Source organism: Podarcis filfolensis (assembly GCF_964270895.1).
Source record: "Podarcis filfolensis genome assembly, chromosome: 1".
In the NCBI taxonomy this organism is placed as follows: domain Eukaryota; kingdom Metazoa; phylum Chordata; class Lepidosauria; order Squamata; family Lacertidae; genus Podarcis; species Podarcis filfolensis.
In genome coordinates, this window is record NC_139604.1 from 59,826,879 (window position 1) to 59,836,599 (window position 9,721).

General features: G+C 44.5%; 1 long non-coding RNA gene across 1 annotated transcript; it reads right to left on the bottom strand.

Annotated features, from left to right (window-relative positions):
• Positions 1–4,869: 4,869 nt before the first annotated feature.
• Positions 4,870–9,518, bottom strand: LOC310744102. The gene is made up of 2 exons (XR_014539380.1): positions 9,325–9,518; positions 4,870–8,204 (listed from the first exon to the last, which is right to left on the bottom strand). It is a non-coding gene; the product is annotated as an uncharacterized lncRNA (long non-coding RNA).
• Between the last annotated feature and the right edge of the window lie 203 nt (positions 9,519–9,721).

A 9,721-nucleotide genomic window follows, 5' to 3' on the forward strand; every position in this document is an offset into this window, starting at 1 on the left:
CTTGCCTCGCCCCCGCCATCTTTCTACACTGGGCCAAGTATTGGGATGAATGCTCAGGCAAAAATGAGAAAGGCCTGGTGCTGAAGAATGGTTATGCTTCAAGCTTTCTACTTCTGTCATACAGTTCCTAAGAGGGATGGGGCTTGCCACTTGCCTCCTAGCATGGAAATTGTGCAGGCAAAGCAACAGTCTGCCTGTTTGGAACTCAGCACTTAAGCAACACAGTTTCCCCAAAATCCTGCCCTAGATATGTGAAAGCACTGTGAAGGCACTACTAAGCAACATCAGATCAATACTTTTCTTCCTCCTGGAAACTCAATGGTAAAATAGATATTTACAACCACATAACTATGACAAAGCCTTGTATCATTCTTTTCCTCTGTTAGGACTCAAATGGACCGTGCTCTGGAAAATCATTCCCATTTTTTAACACATTATTTTCCTCACAAGTTTTAACACCCACAATTTCCAGTTTGAGATAGTTCTGCTTCCTTCACATTTGAGAATTCAACCTCATAGTTATTTAACGAATAACTATTTATATATGCAGTCACTGCTGCATATATATCTTGTGCAAATTCCATGTGCGAGTCTTCCCTGTGAGACATTTTGATCCCACTTGACCAGCCATACCTGGAAATAATCATGCATATAGCTAGCTGGCATCTAAATGCATCCTCTGGGATACATGATGTCTGGACAAAAAGATGACATCCTTGGATGGTGGACGGATATATCTTGACAAAGAACTGTGAGCTACATAGCCCATTCTAACAAGCTTTAACTTCCCAAATCTTGTGAGCAGGAAGTACAAAGGCTGCTGCAGCATTCTAGAAGATGAACCCTTGCGTAAAGGAAACTGGGTTGGCAACTGCAAGTGGTGCAGGAAGGACACCTCTCGTGGTCCTCTCCCCGTCACCATACTTGCTTCACAGTGGTCAATTAAGTCCATGCCCAGCAAAGTGGTCCCCTCCAGTGGTTTTTGGACTCCAATCCCCATCAGCCCTCAGCACCACAACCATTGGTCAGGATTAATGGGAGCCATACTCCAAAACATCTGGAGGCTACCAAGTTGGGGTAATGGCTAGAGGCCATTTTGTTTATTATTTTATTTTTGCTTTGTTTCTGCCGCCCCCCCCCCTTCTTTCCCACCTAAATCCCTTTTGGGAATGAACCAAGATTTCTTCACAAAAGCGTGTAAGGATGCTGTTTGCTGACAGCAGGGTGCAGCCACGAACTTGCCCCTGACGGGTTCCTTCAGAAGGAATCATGGCCAAAGCAGGAGGTGAGTTTACTTCTGCTTTCATAACTGGTTTCCCTCCTGCTACAAGCTTAATAATTTGTACAGAGTCAGCATCTGATTTTAGCTTCTATGCTGCCCCAAAGATGTCAGGAAGAACGGAGATGGAGTCTGAGGACATTTTTATGTATGTGAAGGAGGGAGTATGGGGAATGGAAGGAGCGTCTCCTCTTCAAAAGCCATTACTTATTCAAAGAAAAATTTTTTTTAATGAACAATCAAAGGGCTGCTCTCTTTACACAGAGTAGGATTTAACTTTCATGGCCCAAGCTGGGATTTCAAATCATCTCTTTGTGGGCATCATCAGGCATCCCCCCCCGCCAGCTAGACAAAGAACAGTTGAGCAGCAACATCACATGGGTGGATATGTTGTATTTCCAATAGCTGATGAAGTCATACCAGAGGGGTAAGGTCACCAGTTTGGTTGTTTTTGTTTTGTTTTTTAAGATGGCAAACATCAGTTCCTAGCAGCATTAGTAAGCTTATTTCAGATTCAATCAGACTTCAGAGTCACTTTCTATTGCGCTCGATGCTTTCCTAGTAAACAATGCAGTAAGCTGCGCATTTCATGGAAGTAGTGAGCAACGCATTATGCCAGCATTACTAAACAAAATGTGGAGATATGGCGGGGCGGGGAAGAGAGGGCCAACAACTCTCTCTGCACATAACAGAGGGAAATCTAGCCAATGGGAGAGAAGAACCCTACAGAGAACAAGCATGCTATAAAGTGTGGTGGTTACCTGATGTTGCCTGCTCTTTCTGTGGAGGTGGCCAGTTTGCTCTTCCTGCAGCAGCTAGAAATATTTGATAATGGAAGTTCAAGAGCAGAAACAAGTTTTTTTTCCAACGCACCCAGCTTAATCCTCCTCCCTCGCCAGCTGGGCACCTCCATGTATTACATATCTGCCATTTCTGCAAGGTCCAGAACTCATCATTTTGAGTCCACAATCAAAGGAGAATCTGTGGCCCTCCAGATGCTGTTGGCCTTCCATCAGCCTCAGCCAGCCAGCAGGGATGATGGGTGTTGTGGTCCTGCAACATCTGGAAGACCAGAGAGCGCCCACCCCGGCCAAGAATGTGTCTTGGCCTTCCCGTGTAATCTAGGACAAACCAAAAGGTAGACTATGTAGCAGCAGTGCAAATTTCTCTATGTTGGGTTTCTTGCAGCCAGCTTCCCCAGGTCTTCTTTCAGGAATTGCCTGTTACATAAATCCAAGGTCTAAAGTACAGGAAGAGACCTGGCTGACTCCAACACCTTTCCAGGTGAAGTGCAAACAGGAGTTTTTTATATACTAGAAGGGGCTGCTTTAGCCAAGAGGGCTCATCATCTTCAGGCAGATGGCTTGCAAGCAAGTTAAACAAGAGCATTTCAATCAGGGAAGTAAGACTCAGTAACACACAATACAAGCCTGTTATCTCTGCCGCTGCCTTGTGTCAACACACCCACACACACCAGGCCATCCAGATAAGCAAAGCTGCTCTCAAATAGTCTCACGCTTAGGGTACTGCAAATGAGTCAAGCAGTGTAACTTCAAAACCCAACAAATCCATAAGGGCACATGTCCTATGCAACAGACACTTAATAGCAGGGAGACAAGAGTTTAGGATTCGCCTTATTATTTTTTCAGCGGCTCTTGTTCTGTATCAAGAGATTCTGGCTGTTTCTGGATGAGCAAGTTCTCTATCCCAGTGGAATTTCCTGCCAACTGATTTTAAGAAGCATTATGTAAGCCTCTGCTTACATTGATGTGAAAGTAACATGTGCTCTTCCGGTGCTTCAGAAACATACTGCTCTCAGCCCCAAATGCTATTTGCATTCTTCTAGGATCCCACTGGCATAGTCAAGAGACTCTGGTGCATTTTAGGAGCAGGGCAGGGTGTCTCAACCTGCCTTCTCCAAAAGGAAAAAAGGAAGAATCATAAGAAATCAGAGTACAGTGGTAGCTCGGGTTACAGACGCTTCAGGTTACAGACTCCACTAACCCAGAAATAGTACCTTGGGTTAAGAACTTTGCTTCAGGATGCAGCACGGCAGCAGCAGGAGGCCCCATTAGCTAAAGTGGTACCTCAGGTTAGGAACAGTTTCAGGTTAAGAACGGACCTCCAGAACAAATTAAGTTCTTAACCCGAGGTACCACTGTATCTTAGTCAAAAGCATTCTTAAGAAGTTAAACGGCCTTCATTGGCAATTCTTACAGCACTACAGTACCATCGTGGCTATTTCTCCAATCGAATAGTGTTATGCATCAGAACATAACAGCCTGATGGATCAAGCCAATGAATCCAGTATCTTGTTCTCACGGTGGCCAACCAGATGCCTGTGGGAAACCAGTAAGCAGGAGCCAGGCACAAGAGCACTCTTCCCTCCTATGGTTTCTGACTCCTGGTATTCAGAACTTTACTGCCTCAGAAACTAGAGGCACAGCACAGCCATTGTAGCTAGCAGCCATTGATAGCCTTATCTCCATGAATTTGTCTAATCTTTTAAAGCCATCTAAGTAGATGGCCATCAATGCTTGGAGAGGTACTATCACCTTTCCTGAACCTTCCAAAATTCCGATTCATGAGATGTCCCCGAGTTCTAGTGTTGAGGAGGCAGACTTTTCTTCATGCACTTTCTCCAAGCCATGAACAATTCCTTGCATGCATGCATGCATGCATGCAAGTCACTACTTCCTTGCCTTTTCTCTAAAAGGTCCTGAATGCTTTCCTCATAAGGAATTGCTCCGTCCCCTTGAATCACAGGACCTCGCATCTTTTTACTCAACTAAGCTTACTTCAGGAGTCTTTTTGAAAGTCCAAGTATACTCTGCAAGCTGAAACAACTATCAGTATACTTAAAACTCCCAAATAACTTATAATCAGTTGTGAGACAGGACTTGCCCTTGGAGAAGTTATGCTGGCTGTGTAAGCAAGACTTGTTCTCCTATGTGCTTGGTTATTTTATATTTAGCAAAACTTTACACCACTTGAGCGTCTGATCTTGTATTTTTTTATTATTTTTTTAAAGCAAAGCCTTCATACTTTGCTTAAGTAGTCTGCATTTGAATTCTGGTATCTTTGCTTTCATAGTTACATGCTTTAATCATGCATGACCATGGATCTCAATTCTCAGTATGTATGTACTGGTAGCAAAGCAAGACTTAAGATAATTTGACTTTTAACTCATAACATTCTTCATCAAAACAGAAATACCTGAAAGTTACCATTTAAGAGCCATGCCTTATGTTGCGGGGAGGGGGGGTTCACAACAAATAAATTGATTTTTCTCATCAGAAATGTGCACTGTTTGCATTGTTTAGAATTAAAGGTCCTCTTGAGATCTCTAGAGTCCATAGTCTTGATGAGGATACTAATATTTCTTATTGTTCTTGTACATATCTACAGGTCAACTAAATGGCAAATGAAGTCACAACGAAAGGGGAGTATAAATGCAGTGACTTGGATGGTAAAATGAGGTTATAAAAGAAGATGAAATTAGATCCCCTTCTCATTTTCAGTAACTGAGGATTATCAAATGTGGCTCATAGTAAAGCATATTTCCACCCCAAAAGTAACACACACACACATTTTGGTTGCAAATGTTTACTGATTTAACAATATGACAAAGATGAAGTGACAAATAATATTTGCCAATGCCAACAACCTTCCAGTAGATTATATGATGAATTTCTTATGTTATATAATGCTTTACAAACTCTTATTCAGCCTTGCCACAAACCTGCATTAGGTCATAATTATTCCCATTTTACAGATAAGCATACGAGTTCATGAGCCACTGCAATGGGAAATTTACTGGTGGGGTACCCTGAAAAAAGTAAATCTTCCTTATAGTGAATGTAATGCTATATAAAATCTTGCTTATTTTGAGCAGTATCGTATAGGTAATTTACACACAGTTGTAAAGTTGAGAACGAACAACAAACTATAGGTAAGTTGATTGTTGGTGGCTAATGGATCCATTCTGTTCGAAGAAGTCATCCACTTTCATTTAGAGGATCACGTTAATACATAATGAATATTTCTCCAGGTTTCATCACTAAAGCTGGTTCTCACATTCACATACATCACTTGATTACTCACAGCTGAATATGTAAACCAGTTCCACTGACTTCTTTTAAAATGAGGTGATAAAATTATTTCATGTCTTCGATTGCTCATTCACACATGCTATTTGATCTTCCAGTATATCAACTGAGGAGCATGCCTGGATGAGTGTGCCTCCCTGCCTATAAGACAGAAGTATATGTGTGTTCTCAAGGGAATTGGTAACAAGCAAAGCTGGCCATTTCATCTATGTTGTTGGTACTGCAGAAGACATATCTCTCTAGGAAATTCCCTCTAACTTACTTAGTTCACAACCTCTCTGATGAAAAAGACACCCAGTGAATTGCAATGAGGTGTACATTGTAAGGTGTACTGGAGCACTCCCAGAATCTGGAGGAGCACAGCACACAAACCAAAGAAGAACATTAATCAACCAACAGCTGTCAGCATCGCTTTCCTTTCTGTCTGGGCATTGGAATTAGACTAAGGCAACTATGTTTTTAACCTAACCTACAGAGGCCAGGTAGATCTGTGTTACAATCAGAAGCTGCAAAGTATATGTAAGGAAATAATATATATTTTGGCAACACACATTCCACAAATGATGCTAGTAAGACATTGAGCACTACCATAGCTCTTTGGGGTAGTACACAATATTTGAAGCAGTTTTATGGTTCCACATTTGTGTAGCTGGGGAGGCATATATAGCATCTCCTTTAATGTTTGCATACTGCTTTGTCAGTAACTACACCTTCATTTTCCTGGAACCTCACTGTGAAAATAAACACATCTGAACAATGAGCCAATGCAACACAGTGGATTGCTTGACTACCTAGGGAAATTTGGGTCCAAATTCCAGTTGTCACCATGGATTCCTTAAGTATCACTGCCGAGAGTATCTCCCTCACAATTCTGGTTGGGAAGGAGCGCAATGACCTGCTTAATAAGATTGTTATTAGGAGGAATGGAATAATGATTGTACAACATTGCACATAAAACTAGTGTTAGAAGTGATACAAAACCATGGTAATCTGGCAGTTTTTACATCATGAACAGAATGACCTACAAGAAAATTTTAACCCTTCCTTCAAGCAAAATTATTTCATAGCCAGACATAAAAAAGTAATAATTTGGCCATCCTAGATTCCTTCCACTGGACACAAATGGTAAAATGATAGTCAACTGTTAATGCCACAGTTTCACTATTCACAGGTTGTGCTTTCACCTCTTTAAATGTTATACCATAACCATCCCAGGTGCCGTGGGAGAAGACACCCCCCAAGGGCATTTGCCTACTCCACCTTGCTCTGTGTTTAGACTATGATGCAACCCCACAGATATCCTCCGAGCTTGCTCAACTATTTTCTTTACTGTCCTTTTCTCTGCTCTCTAGGGAAACAGGGCCTTGACAGTTTCGGGGGGGGGGGGGAATCAGTGTGCATCCCCCACATGCCCTTTTGAAGAGGAAACTCCCCTCTTCTCTTTCTTGAAGCAGCAGCAACAGCTATGGAGTAGCAGGGAAAGTAAGAGTGGGTGAAGCTGTTCCCAATATTGATGAAATTGAAAAAGCTTTTCCTCCCATCACACTTCTGCAGGGAAAATGTAAAAAATGTGACATGGCAGATTGAAAAACAAAAAAAGCACTTCAGGTAGAACACCTCTTCGCAGGTTTCATGAAAATGAAAGAAGCCTGAAATGCAGTTGTAAATATACTTTCCTGCATGGCCAATCAGTTTAAAACCCTGACAGTGCACATAAAACTGCATTTCTGCCTTTCACGCAGGAGAGAGGCTTGTAAGTGTTTGTTTTCCTACATTTATATCCTGCCTTTCGTCCATTATGGAATTCAAGGTGGCACACAGATGGCTCTGTGGGAGAGGGTCACTCATCCATCTGACCTAGATCAGATCAGCTTCAGCAATGCGGTGGTCTCATGTGCCAAGGACTTTTAAGTGGTCCATGTGTCTGAGATTACAGGCCATTGCTTAACCCCTTGTCCTGTCCTGATCTGCACCTACAGGACAAGTAAGCGGAGAAAGGAGCAAGAAACCACAAAGATCTCAGAGGAAGGGGGAGGGAGAGAATGGTTGCAATTGATGCTCAAAAGATCACAGAGCGCCCCTCACACTTGTAATTTCTCAACTGCCTGACTCACTCACCCATTACTATACCGTGACAGGAGGCAGATTCTTTGGTTCAATACAATCTCCACTAAGCAACTTTTTAGAAGTGTATAATTTTATTTTATTTTGGCAAGGGTGTTCAATCCCTTAGACTGACCATCATACATTTACCCACACGGCTCTCTACTTCATTCTGTATGCATTCCACTTCATTGATTTTATGGGAAAACCCAAGAGAGTCCAAGCCAAGTAGTATTTGCCAACTGCACGCCTTCCCGAGGAAAAGCACAACCTATTTAATAGCAGATCCAACACATTTTATTTTGAGTCTTCCATACATCCTCAAAGGAAGGAACATACATGCCCATGAGTGTGCAAACGTCAACTCTGCTCTTCTGCAACAGCCATGGACGTGCAAGCTTGTTAGTGGTTGATGTCCAGCTCTTGAAGGAGTCTTTTCTCCAACTGCACTCAGACTGGAAGAAGTCACCAGGCTCCAATGTGTTGTTTCTTCTTGGGGAAGGGGCAGGAGGTAGCAGAAGGAGACATAGTGATGCCCGAAAAGCAGGTTAGCCGCTGTCACACGCACAGTGGGGGCACTAGCAGCACAATGTGCGTTAGTCAGTGGCTCACCTGCTTCTGGAGAGTTAGACCAACCACAGGCAGGCTGGCTCTTCTAAGATGTCAGCAACAGACACCCCATTACCACCACCCCTGCCCCTACCAACATGGATCTGAAATACACAAGAAATAGATCAGCAGCAGAGTCACCACCAGCACTCCCTAAGCCCCAATATGTTCAGCCATACTACTTCCCATATTTCAACACATACAAAAATAAGCCCAGAATGCTTCTGTTTCAACACCCCTGGGCCATTCCAACATGTGCAAGACAGATGCAAACCACACCAGAGGGACTTTCTACAACACAGGGCAAGGCGTCAGCTGCAGGCGTTTTTAAGTCTCTCCCTTTGGCCACTTTTTGTTTAATTCTGTACTGCACTTACCCAACACAAAACATCATGTCAACTTGGAAGAAACAGCTAGGTCAGTCCAGTCAAAAGTGGATTCAAACCCCCAGCTAATTCACAGAAAAGAAAGGAAGAGATTTTGCTGTAGAAGTTGGAGCAATAAGGAAGTTCCGTTTCCACCTGGAGGACAATTCCCCGCCGCCACTTTTACCCACTGACTTAACTGGATATGAATTACATCCTCCGCCACCCCACTTGGTGTTTATACAAGCACAGGCAACCGAACAGCGCAACCCCTTTTTGCAAGTCTGCTCAGAATCAAGTTATACTGATCGCAAACCAAAACGAAGCAAGAAGCCCCACTCCTTTCCTTGCACACCCTGAAGCGGAGCGAGTGTGGAAACCTGGCCGACCAATTAAGCGACTGGCTAATTTGAGACAAAACTGAAACTGCTTCTTTCCTCCTCAATGGATCAGCTGCAATTTCATTAGGCAACGAAGCGTTTCGAAATAATATTAAGAAGGGGAGGAAAAAAGTTAAATGGAAGTTCAGAGCCCTTTCCCAGAGCTTTTGGGGGGGGGGGGAATCGAGGACTGTCAATGACCTGGTACGAACTTGCTTCCGCTCGTTCCTCGGCGAACATCTACACTTGGCTTTGACGACTTAAATTCTTCCCTGAGCACGGATGCGCCTTTTAATTGACTTGGCCGGGAAAGGGGGGGGATGCTCTATGCCGCACGCTGAAAGTGAAACCAAGAAATGCTGTCCCCCCCTTTTTAAATGCTTTCCCTTAACTGCGCCCAACCTTAAAACACCCAGCCGGAAACCAAGCCCTACCCCGAAGCCCCAGCACCCACCTCCCTCCCTAGTTACCCCACTTACCTGAACTTCGCAGGCGCCGCCTCTCCTCGGACACTTTCCACCCGGCTCCTTTCGGCAGCCTGCGCTGCCCACTTTCCACAGGCAAGAGGGAGAGCGCGAGCGAAGCAGAGGCAGCGGCAGCGGAAACTTCTCCTTCCCGGCGTTGCGCTGCGCTACCCAGCCCACGCCGCTGCCGCGCAACCTGCCTTCTCTTTCGCTCCCCTACCCCGCCCTGGCTACATGCAAATCGAGGCTGATGACGTCACGCGGCGGGTCCGCCAATGGAGGCTGCGCCCGGCTGCCGGCCAGCCACGCCTCCCGCCGCGCCCGCCAATCGGCGGAGACCCCCTCCTCGCGCGGGGCTAGGCAGCTCCCTCCTTCGCCCTGCCCCGGGAGTTACAGCGCGGGGTGCGGCGCG